Genomic DNA, 20,873 nt, shown 5'->3' on the forward strand with positions numbered 1-20,873 from the left:
TGTTAGCCATCTGAATGTCTTCTTTGGTGAAGTGTCTGTTCATATCCTGTGCCCATTTTTCTATTGGATTATTTACCTTTATCTTGTTGTGGTGGAGTCTGTTTTTCTTGTGTTATATTGCCACAGTCACACATCATTGTCCAGAACAATGTCTAATTGAGTTACTTTAGTGTTTCCTTTGCCTACCAACCCTATCTGTACAACTCATGGTGACCCTAAGAACACAGATATGAACCCCGCCCTTCTGCCATCCTCACAATCTCTGACACACTCAAGCCCATTGCTCCAGACACTATGCCAATTTCCCTTGTTGAGGGTCTTCCTCTCCTTTGCCATCCTCCACCTTTTCAAACATCATGTCCCTCTCCAAGGAATAACCTCCTAGCAACATGCCCAAAATATGTGAGATGAACCTTTATAATCTTTGACTCTGGCTGCACCTTCTCCAATATGTATCTGTTTGTTCTTTTGGCAGTCTATAGAATGTTCAGCACTCTCCTACAATACTGTAATTCAAAGATGTCAATTCTTCTTCAGTCATCCTTAGTCACTTTCCAGCTCTTAGATGCATAGTAAGTGACTGAAAAGACCATGACCTGAATCAGGCACACCTTACCTTAGTCCTCAAACTGATATCATTGCTCCTCAACTTGGAGAGGTACATGACTAAAACCAACAACAATAAAAAGCAACTGTTCAGCAATCCCAAAATAGCAGGTACTAGGTCTTAGGTAAGACAAATGATTTCCCAAAGCCAGGAAATGGCAGAGCTGGAATTTAAGTCTGACAAGATCAAAAAATCATGCTTCTTTCTACCATATCACACAGACTAAAAAGTTGCACCAAGCTTAGCTCATTCCCATTTATATACTATTTCTACAAGGATGGACCAGGTGGATGCTATAATTGTGTGCATATGGGAGGTCTAGAGACACAGTCTGTAGGGAGTCATGCTGCTAACTCAAAGGCCACAACGCTCTGATGTTTTGAATGCACCAGCAGCTCTGAGGAAGACAGACAGAATCAGGGCCCAATAAATGAATGATACCTGCTCCATAGAAGGGTGCTAGATGGAAAAATGAACGAATGGTCCACAGCACCCTGACCTAAACAGATCTCATCCAAGTAGCAAGTATACAATTAAGGAAATGATACTTTAAAATGGTGATTGGCTACTGAAGCATTATATACACAAAGGCCAGAGCACAAACAAATACGTTGTAAGAAGCAACCTAATGTCAATTGATAAACCAAATGCACTGCCCTCAAGTCCATTCTTACTCAGAGCAATCCTCCAAATAGGAGTCAGAGGCTATAGTTCTTTGAGGAGGAGCCTGCCTATCTTACTCCATCATGGGACAGGTGGATTTGAACTGCCAACCCTTTGGATTGTAATCCAACATGTCTATGCTAACCAGAGCTCCACTATGCTACCAGAGCTCTGTGATGTCCATTAGGGGAATGCAAAAAAAAGGTTATTTTTAAACAGTAGAATATTAAATCCATTGCTGCTGAGTCAATTCTGACACACAACAGCCCTGTGGTTTACAAATGTAGAAGTGCTTCATCAAGTGTTTGACTGTCATCGTTTTTGTTGTTGCTTTCTTTTTTCCTCCTTCACATTGTATTTCATAGGATCATCCCTATACATTGTCTTATAAAATTAATCACCAGTGATCCATGTCCACTATTACCCCATCTTTTCAGGTTGCCACTGGTCCTTCTTAATCTCTTCACCCTCTACTTCCATCCACAAAACTGTGTGACCCCATGATTTAGCCCCCACCTCATCTTTAGCCCCTCTGCCCCTTCCCCTTCCTTCTTTGTATATCCATACACATCTTACTAGTTATCCTTTTGTTTTTACAATAGTCATCTTATGTAGTATTTGTCCTTATGAGCCTGGGTTAGTTCACTCAGCGTAATGCTTTCAATCCTCTCCCTTGTTAAACAGTATTTTTTTTTTAATCATTGCTCCTGAGTGCTGCATAGTATTCCATTGTGTGGATGTACCAAAATTTCTCAATCCAATTATTTGTTGATGTACATTTGGGCTGTTCCTGTGTTCTTGGTAATGCTGCTATGAACATCAGTGTACAAATCTGTTTGTGTCTCAGTTCTATTTTCCTCGGGGTATATTCAATATCATTGATATCATGTGCAAGCAAGACTCGGCTGAAGATTATCCAAAAATGACTGGAACAGCACATCAACAGAGAACTGCCAAAAGTGTAGGCTGAGTTTAGAAGTGGTCATGGTCCTAGGGATATTGTAATTAATGTTAGAAGGATCTTAGCTGAAAGCAGGGACTACGAGAGGAATGTGTATCTGTGTTTCGTTGATTATGCAAAGGTGTTTGACTGTGTGGATCACAAGAAACTAAGGCTGACTCAGAGAAAAATAGGAATCCCAGAACACTTGATTATGCTAATATGAAACCTATACTTGGACCAGGAGGCAGTCGTCAGAACAGAGCAAGGAAACACTGCATGGTTCAAAATTGAAAAGGATGTATGCCAGGGATGTGTCCTATCTCCATGCCTTTTCAATCTATATGCAGAACAGATTATTTGGGAGGCTGGGCTGTATGAGGAGAAGTATGGCATCAGGATTGGAGGAAGATTCATCAACAATCTGCATTATGCAAATGATATAACTCTGATGGCTGAAACTGAGGAGGACCTGAAGTGCTTGCTGCAGAAGGTCAAGGACTACAGCCTTCAATATGGATTGAGGCTCAGTATCAAGAAAACAAAGATTCTCACCACTGGGCCAATTGGCAGCATCAGGACAGATGGTGAAGAGATTGAGATTGTTAACAACTTTAGTTTGCTTGGCTCCACAGTCAACACTAGCCCGTTATTACAGTCATGTTACTACGTCTTGTTGAGGGTCTTCTTCTCTTTCTCTGACCCTCTATCTTTTCTTTAAAAGGCATGATGTCTTTTCCCAAGGATTGGCCTCTCTGGACAACATGCTCAAAGTATGTGGGATGAAGTTTCACTAGCCTTACCTCTAAGGAGTACCATGGTTGTACTTCCTACAAGACTGGCTTGTTTTTCCTTGGTGATCCATGAGATATTCAGTCTTCTGGATTCACTGCCATAACACAATACACACATGCATATATGTATCTACTATCATTAAATTTTAAAAGAAAGTTGCAGAAAACATAAAGTGCCATGCATGCATACCCATAAGCACACATTTAAACCCATTTCTGAAAGTCCACAAAAAATGTCTACATTTCTATTTGTGTGTGTGTATCCACATTTAAGTGCAAAGAAAAGCCTTGTAGATACACACACCCCACAATGATAAGAAGAATTACCTTTGTCAGGAGAATCAAGATGGCTTCTTCTCTAGCTCTATTAATTTTCCATAAGAAAAGAGTCATACAATCTATGTACACTTGTTCTAAGGTAATCAGAGACATATGAGTAATAGTTTGTGGAATCCAGGATATTTACCTAGGAAACCACTACCTGTCTGTCAGTTTGGAGCCTTGTGATGGCTTAGAGGTGCTGTGATTGACGCTGGAAGCTATATGCCACTGGCATGTCAAGAACTAGCAGGGCTACCCATAGTGGACAGGTTTCAGTGGACCTTCTCAGATAAGACATTTAAGGCATGGTGATCTAATTCTGAAGATCAGTCAATGAAAACCAAATGAGTTACCAACATACAATGTCCAGTATAGTGCTGGCCCCCTAGGGGTTCTGAAGGCCCTCCAAGACAGAGTGGCTACAACAATGGACTGAATCTTAGGAATGACTGAGAAGATGGGGCAGGCCCAGGCAGCTTCTTTCTCTTATACATAAAGTTGCTTTGGGTCAGAGCAGACCCAATGGTAACTAAAACACCACCAAACACACAGGAAAGGGAAGATCTCAGGGCGATATGGCAGCTCTTCCCAAATACTGAAGAGCTGTCATGTGAAGTAGGGTAGACTCACCCCTTTGGAGCTGAGGGAGTCAGAGAGTTGAGTGATGATCACAAGGAGGTAGATCTGGGTCTAACAGGGGAAAGGGCAGGTTAGCATTTTAATCTAATCTGCTTAACCTTGAATAGGGCTGCCTTCCAGGTAATGAGTTCACCATTGTTAGAATAACTTTATTACAGGCCCAGGGCCATCCAATAGGGATGGCAGTAGCAGAATTTGTACAATAGGAGATAGGTCAGATTGGGATCAGTAAGTCGTAGGCTGATGAAATTCATAGAAAGCAAATCTGTCTCTATCTATCTATCTATCTATCTATCTAATCTATCAAACTCTCATTGCTGTTGAATCAGAACTGACTCATAGCTGACCTTCCAGTGGGTTTTCAGATGCTGTAAATCTAACATGAGCAGAGTGCCCGTCTTTCTCCTCCTCTAGAACAGTTGGTGAATTTGAATTAGGGTCGCTATGAGTCGCAAGCGACTCGATGGCACATAACAACAACAACAACACCTTTGTGTTGACACCCCAACCCTCTATTTACTAGGCTACCAGAGCTCAAATATATGTATGTTGTTGTTATTTGCCCTGAAGTCACCTGCGACTCACAGGGACCCTATGTACAGCAGTTCTGAAGCCTGCCCTGTCCTGAGCCAATCTCGCTGACTTCAACATATCTACTCCCACTATGCTAGTTACTCTATCAATCCATCTCATCCAGGGTCTTTCTCTCCTGTGCTCTCCCTTCACCCTTCTGAGCATGATGTGTTTCTCCAAGGATCAGTCCCTCCTGTCCACGTGCCCACAGTATGTGAGATGGAGCTGCGAAATTTTAGCCTCCAAGGAGAAACTTAGTTTCACCCTCTCCAAGACAGACCTACTTGTTTTCTGTCGGCCCATGGTATGTTCAAGACTTTTTTCTCCAGTACCACAACTCAAAGGCATCAATTCTTCTGTCATCCTTAGTCATTGTCCAGCTCTAAAGATGTAGAATTTTTAATATGGATAGATATGACACTTATTTTCTTTTTTGAGAGTCCAGATAGGGTTAAAAGATCTCTGGCGGCACCATGGTTAAGTAAAAGTGAACCATGGTTCACTAAAAGTTGGTGGTTTGAATTCTTCAGCAGTTTTATCAGAGAGATAGGACAGTTTATGCCCATAAAGATTTATAGCCTTGTTCTACTCTGTCCTATATTATTACTAAGTCAGAATTAACTAGATGGCAACAGGTTGAGGTTTTCTAAGAGATGAAGATAAGTTTCATGATGCCAAATAAAAATACTAATGTAACTAGTATCATGTAGTATGATCACCATTATATGAAATTTAAATATGAAAAAATGCAGACTGTCCAATTTAAAAAATGGAATCTATTAGCCTTATAAAAAGCCACCACGTTGTCTTCATTTTCAAAATTTTACTACAGAAGTGAAACTCAGACATATAACATTATTAATAAATAAATGTGATAATATGTCAGATAGAAGGAAGGAAAATTAAAATCTCTCTGTACTGGAACAGCTGATCTGAGGGCATTCTGGGAACACTGAACACGATGTCTGAAGTTCCCATTAGCCTGAAAAGTCTATACCTTGCCACATGGCTCAATCAAAATTTATCCCCACAATTGATGAAAAAACGCAGTTATGGGCTAGCAAGTGTCAGTGGGATACCCCTACCCACAGTGTTTCCATTAAAATGGTTAGATGAGAGTCACCCCAAGTAGAGCCACTTAGAATCTTCTCTTGCTTCCTAAGAACATTCCCTAAGGAGTCTGCTCTGTCTCTGGTTGTGGAATTCTGTTCTCAGCTTCCAGTTACAAAGCGTTTGGAAAACTAGAGCAGGCAAGACTCCTGGGTCCCTTGAAGCTAGAATCTAGCACCTAAAACATATTAAGCAAATAGCTGAGATGCCTCGGCAAACAAGGCCAAACCTCAGCCAGCAATGGTGCAATTAGGAAATATTTACCAGAGCCAACTGGATGGAGCCCACTCTACATTTTGTTTGCATAAACCCAACAATCTCAACGTCTGGGACAAAGAAAGGTTTTGTAGATCACCGGCAAGGAGAAAAGATGCTTGGGACCAGAATAGCAGCCTTAAGAGGAGAAAGCCTTGTCATGAAGAAGAGGTGGGGCCTCATGGCACTCTGAATGGATGGATGGTGCATGGACAGACTCATTCGAATAGTCTATCCATCAATTATCTCACACTCAATGAATACCGAGAGTCTCACAGGTTAGAAGGCACTATACAGTAGTCATAACAATAGACTCGAACATTCTGAGACACATCAATGCTTGTGAAGATGGTACAGAACCAGGCACCATTCTGTTCTGTTGTACATAAGGTCACTCTGAGTCGGAGCTGACTGGACAGTACTTAACAACACTGAGCACCCACTGTGAGCCAGACCCTGTTTTATTGTACTAAGATAAAGATTCTTCAACTATTTTACTATCTGCTAGAGAAGACAATAGAAAGAAGCAATCCCAGCAGCATACAGTTTGAATCCACCAGCTGCCCCATGCAAGAAAGATGGGCAATCTCTTCTCATGCGTTGAAAACATGCTAGAGGGTCAGCTACGGGTCAGTTCTGACCTGATGGTCAAGAACAACAGAGAAGACAGAAACACACAGAGGGGTAAACTACAATGTGTAGAAGGCAGTCTGTCAAGGTGCAGAAGGTAGCGGGAAGGGTTCTGGAAGACTAAATGAAGGAAGAAGAAGGGCGTCCCAGGAAAATGAGGAGCAGGCGTAAGGGTGGATGCTGGTGCCAGAGCTCATCAAAGCAATCAAGATGCCTGTTTCTTCCTTTGCTCCTCTCTGCCTCAGGATTCTCCATTGTTCCAAACAGGACTGACATTACTTCTTTTGTATTTATTTGTTTGATGAAAAGATTCACAACGTAACACAGACCCATTCAATAATTTCTACTACAAAGGTCAATGCTACCTTCCTTCCAGTATGTCAGTCTTCTCACTATTCCCACCCGTACTGCTTCACTATGTTAAATTTTTACTCGCCAAGTCCCTTAAAGTTCTTATCTGTTCTTTTAAAAAGTTCCAAATTTTGTTTTAATGAAACAAAATTGTTATTTAGTTCAAATAGGAGTCCATGAGTTAATTTCAGTTCAAGGCCTAAAGATTATAAGTCTGGTTTCTAGATATTAATTTGGTACTTTGCTCCACTTTTTGGCTCTTTTTGGTAAGGATCTATCTCTTGGATCCTGGATCAAAATGTTTAGTGATCATAGCTGGGCACCAACTTTTTCTTCTGATCTCATGGAGATCAGATCTGACTTCTAATTCCTTCTCTAACTCCTGGTTCTCTGTCTTCTACTACTATTATTAGGCTGAGAGAGACCAGTTGTATCTTGGGAAGTTGTTTTAAGCTTTAAAAACCCTATTTCCCAGAATGCTAGTCACCAAACGAGAAAGTAGAATCGAATTCTAAAGAACATTAGACCAATTGACTGGACAGACTTCCAAAGCCACGCCCTACCCAAGAAATCTAATCCTATGACATTGTTTGGTATACATAAGTAATATCAATCGGCACCATTGCTTCTTACTAGCACAAAGATGGCACTGCAGAGTCCTTAGGACATGGAGAAAGAGAAAGGGAGGACTATAACGCTGACCCCACCAAACTGCTGGCCATATGTATGGTGAATGGGCAAAGAACAAACCAGCCTCAGAAGGCTGGTCCTCCGTTGTAGCTAGAGTCCTCATTCCAATCCCTCAGAGAGTCGCCCAAGCAAAGGGAAAGGAGCAGCCCACCAGGAACTCCTCAAACCCACAGAACTACTGCTCTAGTGTTAGGCTTTAAAAAACTCTCTACTACATCTTTCCCAGGTTCCTGAGTAGAAACAGGCTCAGAGGAGGGCCTGCTGGCCAGGAGCTGCCTTCGGGGCTTTCAAGTCAATGGGAAGGGGTTGGACCTCTTACTACCACCTTGTGCTCTGCAGGGCTAGGCTCAGGCAGCCTGGGTCCATGCCAACAGAGTCATGGGAGACAATAAAAGAAGACGCCAGCAGAGGAAAGGGGCTGCCAAGCAAGGAAAGCAATGCAAAGCAGGATATCAACTGAGTATCCTCGGGGTTGAGAGTTAATGGGGTTTGGGTGGCTATGCTGGGGAAGGGAGGGAGGAGCCTGACATGTGAGCAGAGGCGCAGGGGCTACTGAGGCCATGAGGGCAGCTGTGATGAGTGGAACATGGTGGATTTGGAGCCAACATATGTCAGCTCTCCTCAAAGAGCCTGCTCTCAGATAGCTGCTCTTATTGTTGGGTGTCACCAAGTTGATTTTTATTTTCCAATGAAAAAGGACCCTGTGTGAAAGAGTAGAACTACTCTCTAGTCTTTTCCAGGCAGTAATCTTTATGGGAGTAGATTGCTAGGTCTTTCTTCCACAGACCTACTAGGTGAGTTCAAACTACAAACCTTTCAGTTAGCAGTCAAGCATTTAACTGCAAGGCCACCAGGCTCCTTGCTCTCAGGTAGGCACTGGATAAATATGAATTAAGTCCTAGCTCTGTCAATTAACTGCAAGTCAGTTCACCATTCTGGGCCCCAGGTTCCATATTTGTCAAATGAGATTAACAACTCTTCCCCCTTTACTCAGTGGTTGGGAGGAGAAGTATATTGGCTTAAGAAGCTCCTCCGTAAACTGCCATGCAGGGAGGACTGGACTTCGGGGGAAGACATGTGTGGTCCAGAAAAGCTTTTTCAAGCAAAGCTGTGCTTCTGGGACAGGCAGACTCCCCTGGTTCTTGGAGCTACCTTGACAGTCTTCTGACTCGGAGGCAACAAGAAAGCCAAGTGCCGCCCCAGCCCTGCAGGCGCATACACAGGAACACACACACACACACACACACACACACACACACACACACACACACAGGCACACACACGCCTCTGCCCAGCACCCTTGTCACGCACAGGCCCAGGGAGACTGCTTCTCACAAGGCCAGGGGAACCCTCTTTGGGTGGGAACCCTTCTTCACCCCACCCTTCATCTGGCAGCCTTCCCTACAGATAGGATCTCTGCCGTCCCAGCTGCTGGCAAGCACCGGCCTTGGTTCTGAGAGGGCTGAGCTGGGACGATCAGAGGACGCTGGCAATGTGGAAAGTCTTTAAGTGTCAAAGAGGGGCTCTGGGTGACATTCGGCCACATCTCCTGGACAGGGCTCTCTCTCTCTGCCACTCCGCCTCTTTCCCTCTTGCTCTGTTTCTCAAAAGCAGCCTGGTATGGTGGAAAGTCAAGCAGACCTGATTTCCATCTGTGCTCCACCTCTGGGCAAGTTACTTAACCTCTCTGAGCTATAGTTTCCCAGTCACATAATGGGAATAATAGTGCTTACCTCACCAGGCTGGCATAAGGATTAAGTAATAAATATCAAATAAGAGAACCTATGTGAGTATCTGGCACATCACATCAATGTTGGTTTGAATCCTGGATCTATATAAGGCACTCTCTGAGTCTCAGTTTCCTCATCTGTAAAATAGGAATACTATCCACTACTCTTGTGTTGTTGCACTATTTAAGTGGAATAAACAAAACAAAACCCCAAAACTCAAAACCAAACCCATTGACATCCAACATAATCTGACACCAAATGACCCTGGAGGACAGAGTAGAATTGCCCATAGGCTTTCTGAGGCTGTAAATCTTTACAGAAGCTGACTGCCTCATCTTTGTCCCTCAAAGCAGGTGGTAGGTTTGAACTACTGATCTATTGATTAGCAGCTGAATTCTTTATCCACTATGCCATCCTTTAAGTGGAGTGCTTCATGTTAAGTGCTAACCCTACTGTCTGCTACAAACTACCAGATACCATTGACTAAGTCTCCACGTGTGTCAGAGCTGATCTCGGCTCTTGGGTTTATAAAAGCTGACTTTTGGGGAGATTGATCACCAGGCCTTTCTTTTGAGGTTCCTCTGAGTAACTCAAATCTACACCTTTTTGGTTAGCAGCTGAGTGTGTTAACCGCTTGCACTACCCAGTGACTCCTGTCATAAATGAGGGGATCAGTAAATAGTACTAACTTCTACTGTTACTATGTGCTGCCAAATCCAGCTTCCCTTCCAGAAACACTGCTTGAGAGAAACTTCTCCAAGAGCGGGATGGTCTGGCCCTGATCTTAGCCTCTCTAATGTTTGCATCAAGCAAAGGAATTAACTCACTCATATCTCCAAAGAAAACCCACCTTTACATCCCTGCAGACTCAGAGGGAGGACCAGGCATCTTCTCCTGCCAAGGCGCTTGCTGCTTTCTACCCAATAACTGGGCCAGAGGAGAACTTGCTTCAGCCCCCATCCGGAATGACCCACTGGCTAGCACAGTGCTAGGAGCCTGTGTGAGTGAGCACTGGATCCAGTCCCCAGAGGAAGCTTTTTGGTGGCATTTATGTTGGTCTGATACAGTGACCTCTGGAGAACCCAATAGCTGCTCTCATTCCTACTCTTCACTTCCCTGTTCTATCCAGAGATCAAGGCTTGATCCACCCTGCACTGAGGCTACTACGGCCCAGGCCACAAACAGGAAATAGTTGACACTTGAGCCTTGGGCTAAGCTGCCAAGTGTGACTCGGAAAGAGGATGAATTCCTACCGTTCCAGGACCAAGTGCAACTATCAACTGAGTTCCCACCAAGGTTGAAGAATATGGTGAAGCTGATGTATCCAAGGAAAAAATAATTCCTTTCTAGTTGCACCCTCAGCCCACTTGAAAGGAGGCAAACTCAGCTAAGCAGCCACACAGGGAGCAGAGAGAGAGGGAGATAGTGCTTCCTATCTATCAGAAGGGAATAGGAACTAATGAATCCATTGATTACTACGTGTGACTACTCCAAGTACTTTATGTATCATAACTATATTAACACCTACAACACCCTATGAAGTAGATGCCATTATTGTTTTCATCTTCAGATTTGGAATCTGAGGCACAGAGCACTGAGCCAACACTGGTCATCCGGTTTGGCTACTATATTCCTTTGCTTTTACCAAGACAAGCAAGAACAGCAGAGACCAGGAAGTGTGGATTCCGCAGGCAGGCCCAGCTTGAAAAATGCAACTTCTCCATGCTATGATTGTGAGGACATTCCTTAGCCTCTCAGAACCCCAGTTTCCTCAACAACCACGAACAGGTTTTCCATAAGTAGCCAATGGAATAATGTACATAAGCCACCATGTACTCTGTGCCTGGCACACAGTCATTGTTGTTTGTTATGGACCACTATTTGGGACCAACTCATAGCTGACTCTCCGGTGGGTTTTCAGAAGTGATAATAGTATGAGAGGAGACTGCCCATCTTTCTCTGGAGAAGCAGCTGGTGGTGGATTCTAACCACATGCCTTTGGGATGCCAGCACAATTCTTTACCACTAAGCCATCAGAGCTCCCTAAGGCAGTCAGGGTTCCATATTGCTATTTGACTACAATGGGGACTTTGAGGAAGAGAGTCATTGAATCTTGTCCTCCCATCTCCTATCTGAAAATGCTGCTCCTTCTGACCTAATTGGTTTCTTTTTTGTTGAGGCAGAGATTAGTTTACACATTTCTAATTCTATCTTTTAGAAACCTTTCATACCTGTCTTCTTCATTGGCTAGCAAGTACAGGCATATATTTTATTATACTTTATGGTATTGTGCTTTGCAGATAACCTCCAAACCCTATTTGAAAATTTTGGTCCATTTTGCATCCTGTAAATTAGTCAGCACCATTATTTTTCCCAACAGCATGTGCTCATTTCATGACTCTGTCACATTTTGGTGATTCTTGCAATAGTTGAAACATTTTCATAATATCACTGCATACTTAAGGAACTCTGGTAATTCATCTGCAGGGAGTCACACTGCTAACAAAAAAGGTCCCATGTTTCTGGCATTTGGAACCCACCAGAAGCTCTGAGGGAGAAAGTGGGCTATCTTCTTCTGTTAAAATTTGCAGCCTTTGCACACTCATGTTTATTGCAGCTTTGTTCACAATAGCAAAGAGTTGGAAACAACCTAAGTGCCCATCAACAAACAATGGATAGAGAAGCTGTGGTATAGTCACACAATGGAATACTATGGTGTATTGAAAAACAAGGAACTCATGCAATATTATTCAAAATGGGTGACCTTGGAGGACATTATGCTGAGTGAAATATCTTGGTCACAAAGGGACAGGTGCTGCATGGTGCCACTATTATAGAATGGGACTGACATCAGAGTTGGGGTGAGACTGAGAAAAATTGGATAAATTAATTTATACTGCATTGAAATGGATGAGGTAGAGAACCATTGGCAAATGATATATGATTGGGTATTACAGTCATGACAAGAGTCCAGAATGAAGGTTGCATAGTGGAGTGTACTCGGAGTGGGAGGAGGGGGATTCTATACCAATGAAATAATTTTTCTTTTACTTTTCAAAGAGAAGTGCGAACTGGGGGGAGGGGTAGGCAGGGAGAAAAATGCAACAATGAATGTATGGAAATAAAAAATCTCTGTAAACGTTCATTGAAATTAATTTTAAAAATAAAAATAAAATTAAGAAAATAATTTGCAGCCTTGGACAAGTGATGGGGAGTCACTATGAATCAGAATAGACTCTACAGCAGTGAACTGAGGGCTTTTTTTCACATTTAAACTAGGAACTTGTTGCTGTTAAATGGCAAGTCAACTACAGCTCCTAGTGTATCATCTATGAACCACAGACCTGAACCTTGTCCTGTCTTGCGGCATCTTCATGATCTCCCCTTGATAGGCTCGAGCCCGTTGTTGGAGTCACTGTGTCAATCTATTTCCCTGAGGGTCTTCTCTTTCTGTGACCTTCCACCTTTCCCCGCATGATGATTTCTCCCAAGGACAGGCCCCTCCTGACCATGTGTCTAAAGTATGTGAGACAAAATTTCACCCTTTCTGCCTCTAAGGAGCTCCCTGACGGCACTTCCCCCAAGACGGACTTGTTGGTTCTTTTGGCGGCCCACGGGCTCTTCTCCAGCACGACTCAAAGGCATCCATCCTTTTTCTGTTATCCTTATTCATTGTCCAACTGTGATGCATAGGAAGGAACTGGGGGGAAAAACAAACCCCATACTCCATGGTTTAGAGCAGGTACACCTTAGCCTTTAAACTGGCATACTAGCCCGTTAGCACTTTGGAAAGGTCTTTGACAGCAGATTTTATAGTGTAAACTTCACTTGCATACACACTGTGAAAACACAAAATTCATGTGACTTGCCTTATTACAATGATCTGGAATTGAACCCTCAATATCTCCAAGAGGACCTGTAGGTCCTCTTAGGGCAGTTGCTGCTGTTGTTAAGTGCTGCCAAGTCACCTGTGACTCAGAGCTTGAAGCCTGCTCTGTCCTGAGCCAGTCACTGTGTTAATCTGTCCAAATGAGGATCTTCCTCACTTTCTTGGACCCTCCACCTTTCCCAGAGTGGTATCTTTTCCCAAAGACTGGCCTTTCCTGACAACGAACATGAGATCTAAGTTTCACCATCCTTGACTCTAAGGAGTACCCTGGTTACACTTCCTCCAAGGTGGATTTTCTTGTTCTTTTGGCAGTCTGGGGTTGGTAGATGTGTTCAATCTAGAGTGAGGTTTTAGAAAGCCACTAGGTCATTTCATCAAAACATGTCTCCAGTACAGCTTCATCTGTCAAACTCCTATATATTTTTCAGTTGAGTTAGCACCTTGGAGAGGAAAAACAAAGGGACGTTCTATATGGACACACTAACACTCAGCCCTATTACTTAGGATTCCACCACCTAGCTGCCACTTATTGTACCAAGACATTTGCATGCCACTGTGATGCTAGAAGCTATTTCACTAGTATTTCAAATACCAACAGGGTCCCCTATGGTGGACAGGTGTCAGAATTGCTTCCAGACTAAGACACAGTAGAAGGAAAGACTTGGCAATCTTTTCCACAGAATCAGTCAGTGAAAGCCCTACCGATTATAATAGATTATAATAGAGCTTTTATTTGAAAGACTGTTACAAGACAAGTGCCCTAGGTTGGAAGGCTCTTAAGATACATGGTGTATGCAACAATACACAACGGCATATAAAAAATTGTGAAGAAGGCACAGGACCAGGCAATGTTTCATGGTGCTGAGTATGAGTTTGTAATGAGCTGGCACCAACCAGCCAGCAACTGATACCTGCTTGGGAGTAAGCAAATATGGTTTTCTCGTGTTCTGCTACCTCCTAGCCTGATCCTTCACCCTCAATCCTGCCTCTGCCTGGAAGTGCAGAACACAGTTTCTGGTCCTAGTTTCAGTGAAAACAGGCAAATCATGAGCTACAAGATGACTTTGTCATCCTTAGTTGCCAGCCTTTGATGTCTTTCTCAGAGAGGCCTCAGAGTTTTCCTGCCTGCTCCTTGGGCTCATAAAGGCTCTCTCCATCTGCTGGGCTTCCCTAGAGGAAGAACCAGCCCTATTGGCCCAATCAGTGTTCTCTACTACAGCCTCTGCTGCATTTGCTTCCCCAGGCAGGGAGCTCCCATGGGGCAGCGGGCATGTTTAACACCCCTTGACTCTTCAAGTACAGGTGTATGTAACGAATTGGCCAAATGCCAGCTTGACAGTCTGGTCATGCCTCCCTGTGTCTTCCTTATGGGCTTCCCTGAAGAAGTCACTCTATTGTTCCAGATTTGCAGAGATCTTTCTTTGGGTTGAATTGTGTTGATTTAGGAAAGGTCCCTCCTCAAGCCAATTAAATAAATGCCACATATCAAAGCGTTTCATGAACAGCGACCATGATCGTTGCTCTTTCATTTTTGAGGAAATAGTGAACTCAAGCAGTTAAAAACAAAATACTTCATTGGGCAACTTCTCTGGTATAAGAGTTCAAAAAGAGGCACTGAAGAGCCATAAATGTGTGTGGACAAACTTAGAGCATATCCAAGTAAAAAACTGAGAGGAAACCCAGGCCTACTGATTCTCAGCACTGGGGGTGGGGAACTTAGGGTCAAGGACTCCAGGCAACTTATTTAAGTTTCTTCTCTGGCCTCATACACTTAGGAGGTCTTCTAAAAAAACGACATTTAATTACAAACACAGAAACTTCTCTGATCTATCTTGGCAGAAACCCATGTCCTTGGGTAACAGGGAATCCAGAAGTCACAAGGCCAGGCTAATGTGAGGTTACCCAAATATGCTCCTATTAGTTGGGATCTTAAGGCAATTCTACCTATCAATGTTCCTCTGAAGTTAACTGTTGTCCCAAAGAGTGGGGAATGGAAGGAGGTAATCTGTGGCCAGGAGAGCTCTGAACTCACTGGGAAGGCACACAGCCCTCCTTTGCGCTCAGAAGACCCCTCCATCTCTTCTAGGCTGAGCCTCCACTGGGTCCTGTCCTCCACCAAGCTTTGTTTCCTTTCTCCTGTATTGCATCCCCTATCTCTTTCCAGGCACACCTAAGTCTCCCTCTTCCACAAAAGGCCTCATCACATTTGTCATCATTTGAGGCCCCAACCTCCATCTATTCCTTGGCGGGCAGTTCTGCAAGTCTTATCTCCATCATTTTCTTAACCCTCACGCTTCAACTCTCACTATAGATACTATCAAAACATTACAGGATTTATGGCTGACCTCTCCAGCAGGTTTTCAGAGACTGTGTATTGCCCAGGAGGAGACTGTCCATCTTTCTCCCCTGAAACAGCTGTTATACTCAAACCTCCTGCCTTTGCAGTGTGACTCCTTACCCTCTAGGCCACCAGAACTCAGCTATCACTGTTCACCTTCTCACCAAAGCTGCTGGCCTGCTCTTAATATTTGGGCTATGTAATCTCTCTGCATACTTTGATTTCATTGGTTAGCCCAACTTCACAGAAATATCTCCCTTCATGGGTGTCATTTCCCTCCTTTATCATTCCTTCTTAGTCTCACCCATGGGTGACCGCTTCTTGGCCTGTCCTTGAATGTTCCCTTTCCTCTGGGTCCTGTCCTTGGTCTTTGTCTCACTTCAAATCCTTTCCCCATAACTTCTGTTAACACTGAGTCATGGTGACTCATCAACATTCATCTCTTCAGTCCTAACTTGTCTCCTGGGTTTCAGATCGAAAATTTTCAGTTTACATACATAAAGGCTCATTTAAAGATAAAGAACAGTATGGATCAGGTTTGGATCCCTTCACTGTACCTCTTTAATCTATATGCTGAGAAAATAATCTAAGAAGATGGATTATATGAAGAAGACAACATCATAATTGGAAGACTCATTAATTACTTGTGATATGCAGATAATACAACCTTGCTTACAGAAAAGAAGACCTTAACCACTTAACCATGAGGCTTAAGGACTATAGCCTTCAGTATAAATTACACCTCAATAAAAAACAAAAAATCCTCTTACTAGAGCAATAAAACACATCATGATAAAGAGAGAAAAGATTGAAATTATAAAGGTTCTTATTTTACTTGGATCCAAAATCATTGCCCATAAAGTCAAGAAATCAAATGATGCATCGCCTTGGGTAAAACTGCTGCAAGGGACCTCTTTAAAGTGTTAAACAGTAAGGATGTTACTTGAGGACTAAGGTGTGCCTAATCCAAGCCATGGTATTTTATGTTGCTTCACATGCATGTGAAAATATGACAATGAATAAAAGAAGAATTGATGCCTTTTAATTGTGGTGTTGGAGAAAATATTATATATACCATAGACTATTAAAAGAACAGGCAAGTCTGCCTTGGAAAACGGACGGTCAGAATGCTTCTTAGAAGCAAAAATGGTGAGACTTAGTCTCACATGTTTTGTACACATTATTGGGAGGAGTCATTCTCCAAAGAAGGACATCATGGTTGGTAAAGTAGAGATTCATTGAAAAAGAGGAGGACCTTCAGTGAGGTGGAATGACACAGTAGCTATAATTAATGTCTTAAAAGCACAGAAGAAATTGTGAGAGTGGCATAGGATCTAGCAGTGTTTCATACTGTTGTGCACACAGTCACTATGAGTTGGAGCTGACTTAAAGGCGCCTCACAAAAACACACTATAACCTGCTATCTGTCCTTCCTCCTCCTCTCCCCTCTGGGCAAGGGAGCTCCACCTTCTGTCTTGATCTCTGCCATTGGCCCCAATGATGCTCAGCATCTCGAGTCAGAAATCTCAGAATCATGTTTGACTCTTCTCCTTTGCTGTCCACATCCAATACCTTCCCAAATCCTCCTGAACTTATCTCAGAAATAACTCTCAAATCTGGGTCTCTCTATGCCTACCGACACAGTAATAATTAATAGTAGCATAGCAAATGATTATACAGTGCAAATGTTTCCAGGTACTTGTCTACTTGTCAAATACACATATATGGCTCAACATGGAAACTTCTTGATGAGCCAACATCTGTCACTAATGTAATTCCTGAAATCTACCCAGCACCTGAAGGTAACTTACAATTACACCAACTGACTCGGGACCTTCCAACCAAAACTTCATCAAGTGCAGTACTTGTCATCTGACACTCTTGCCAATCCTTTTTCTGTATCAGATACAGAAGTTGCTCCTACACAGCTACTCTTGCTTCCCCTTCCTACTCCCTATCCTCCCAATTTCCTCCCAGTTAGTCACAGTGAGGTCATGTTCAGCCTCTGGCTCCCAGGCCTCTCCCTCAGGCTGGTGAGTATCTACAAAGAACCGGGAGATGAAAGCACAAGAGGAGGAGGATGCAGTGAGGCATGATGGGAAACCAGGTTGTAGAGCCAAAGAAACATGGGCTCCAGTCCTGGCTCTGCTACCCAACCAACCTATGACCTGGGACTAGTTGCTTCATCCTTCAAAGTGTTTTGCTGAAAAGGGCAATGAGGTTGCCTGTTTCTTCGTCTGCAAAGTGGGAATGAGGACAATCACCTCAGTGGTGTGCTGTGAGAATTACATGGGATAAAGCACCAGCACGATTGTGTATAGGACTTGGTGGTTGGGCGTGTCCATTTACTTCCCTTGATGTGAAAAGCGGGGTCCTGACTGGAGTCCCTGGTGATGGTGCTTGATTGCTAACTCAAAGTTTGAGTCCCCTGTAGAGGTAACACAAAGAGAGGCCTGGCTATCTACTTCCCAGAGTTCAGCTGCTAAAAAGCCTGTGGTGCTCATAATACATGTGGGGTCACCATGAGATGAGACTGACCCTGCAGCAACCTGCTGGGCGTCATTGTCGTGGTCGGAGGTGTCATGGGCCTGCTGGGTGTAGGTGTGAGTTCGGGTGTGAGGGAGTCAGCATCACCTGATGGCATTTGGGTGACAGAGTCTGAGGGGAAGAGAGGGAGGTTTAGGCAAAGGTGCTCCGTGTGTGCTGGGCTGGCATCTGCTTGTGAGCTAAGTGTATAAATGAATGCGACTTGGCTGAGAGGCTCTTCCTCCAAAATTCCCCCCTTTTTAGAAGAAAGACTAGTCTTGTCTGTTCTTGTCAGTAATGAGAAATCAAAAAACCCCTCCCAGGGGAGGGAGAGAATGACCCACCCCATGTGGCTCATCCAAGGGAAACAAACATAGAGAGGCCCACTCTTAGCACAGATGTTCTTCAAACTAGAAGAACCCATGGCCTCAGATGTGTCCAGAGGGCTGGGGGCCTCCCTGTCCTTAGGCTGCCCGCCCCTCTGTGAGGGGTTCTGGAGTCAGGCTCTGACAGATCACACAGGCAGCTAGCACACCTAGCCTGTGCTGAGACCACTTGCTGGATGGGCTGATGTGGCCACATTTTGGGGCCCTCCCTGCACATCTTGACCAAGGACCTGGAGCAGTAAGAGTTGGCCCCGGACCTGTAGATCCTGACTTCTCAGGGGAGGAAGTATAGGGCATAGGCCACGTCTCATGCTGCTTAGGACTCTTCTTCAGGGTCAGAGAACCTTCAGGATCTCCTAAACTCTGTGTCCTTCAGGCAACACCTGTCCATTACATTTCAGCCAATCTGTCATTACGCAAGAATCTGTCCTTTTCAAAGACCTCTAGTGAGAAGCTGTAGTCTCCCTGCCTTGGCAGCTGGTCCAAGTGATTAATGAACCACATTGAGTGGCAGTCCCTTCTCATGTCTAACCTAGTTCTCCCATTAGCAGAGGGCCTGTCTTTATTTAGGGGATGGGGGAAGAATAGCTGGCCTTTACAGATCTAGCTAACTTCCCAGTCTCTCTGATAAGCAAAGTTGACGCATTGACTGAAATTCCAGACCGCATACAGTGATACTGTCAGAGGGAGGCGGCACCAAAACTATTGACTATACATTTTTGTGCAGTGTTGTAGCAGAAATGTCTTGTTTTTATGAAACTATCTCTGTACTGCCAAAAGAACAAGCACATATGGTTTGGAGAAAGAGTGGCCAGAGTGTTTCTTAGAGGCAAGGATGGTGAAGCTTCGTCTCACATTCTTTGAGCACGTTAGGAAGGCTTATTCCCTGGAGTGGGACATCATGCTTGGAAAGGTGGACAGTCCGTGAAAGAGAGGAAGACCCTCAGTGTGATGGATTGACATAATGACTGTAGCAATGGGCTCAAGTGTGAGATGATGAGGATGGCACAGGACAGGACAGGGTTCAGATCTCTTGTTTACAGATTGCATTGAATCATGCACCTAACAATAACAACTATTAGTCATAACAATAAAAACTGTTTGCTTGTTTTTGTAAGCTCAGTTTACATATATCAAAGGTCTAAAACTTTATAGCTAAAGGTCTAAAACTTTATGTTAATTGACTTTAGTCAATTATCCAATCACATTGACGCATGGAATCATCTGTTTTCCTCTGCATGAATTACAAGCATCTGTGCGTCGTTCCATACAGTTCCTTGCTGCCAGTATTTTTCACTGTCTCTGATTTTGTCATATTTTCTGGTGTTTCAAGTACCATATTACGGTAATTAATACCTGTGAACCCAGATCAACAACTCTTTAAAGAATGTAATTAAAGGAGGAGAATAAAAGTGTCTGTGTAGTTAGTAATAATGTTCTAACTAATAATTCAATATGGAGCTTTTTAAAAAAATTATTATTTTGCATGTGTGCACTGTTGAATCAGATCTGACAGGTACAGGAGGTGATTGCCCCTCCTTCTCCAGTGAAGCATCTGGTGGATTCGAACTACACGCCTTCAGGATTGCAGAATATAGAACATTTTTACAAAATAATTTGGCATATTAGTAAATCTAAGAGATGTGACATTTAGGCAATTTAAACTCTATGTATAACACATTACTGTATTATCAAAATGGATAGTAAACAGTACAAGCATTCTGTATGGTCTGGGAAGGGTGACATCATGTGTGGCCACATTAAGGACCAACAACCCAAGAGATGACAGTGTAAGCTGCTGTGGCAAAGGACTCAAGAGCATGCCTCCCTGTAACTGTGAAGGGTGTACCCAGAGTTGGCAGCCTTTTGGGAAATCTTACTGGTGATTTAAAATCATTCCACAGATAAATAGGAGAAGAACGTGTGTTTGATTTCACGCTCCACCTCAGTCTTTCATCTAAACCTGAACTCAGAATATTGGAGAGGAGAAGTCTAGAGATTATCTAGTGTACCCCACACTGGGATGATTTTTCTCCCCCATTGTCTATCCACCACCCTACTTTTCTCTGCCTGACAAATTCCTGCTCACTCGTTGGAGCTGGACTCAACATCATCATCTCCTCCATGAAGTTTAGTTGCCCTCAGCTCCGAAGCAAAATTGCTCTCATTTCTGTTGACACCACGCTTTTTACACATGTCCAGTAAAGCATGAATAAGATGCTAATAAAACTATTTGCTTAAGGGTCTTTCTTTCTCTTCTCTCTACCAGACTGTGAACTCCTCCAGGGCTGGAACCAGGCATAATTTTCTTTGATTTCCACACCTTGTATAATGTTAGTGCCCCTACTAATTTGTGGAATAAGAATTTGTTGGCTGAAAACACTCAACTCCCCCAAAATTCAGTGACTTGACAAGTAAGGTAATGTAGCTA

The 20,873-nt window shown here is 43.4% G+C and overlaps 1 protein-coding gene across 1 annotated transcript in view; it reads right to left on the reverse strand.

The window, feature by feature from the left end:
* Positions 1–20,873, reverse strand: part of POU2F3 (POU class 2 homeobox 3) — a 112,592-nt gene that overhangs the window by 43,582 nt on the left and 48,137 nt on the right. The window lies entirely within an intron of this gene.

Source organism: Elephantulus edwardii, unplaced genomic scaffold (genome assembly GCF_000299155.1).
Source record: "Elephantulus edwardii isolate Elephantulus edwardi_28Jun2011 unplaced genomic scaffold, EleEdw1.0 scaffold00171, whole genome shotgun sequence".
Lineage (NCBI taxonomy): Eukaryota > Metazoa > Chordata > Mammalia > Macroscelidea > Macroscelididae > Elephantulus > Elephantulus edwardii.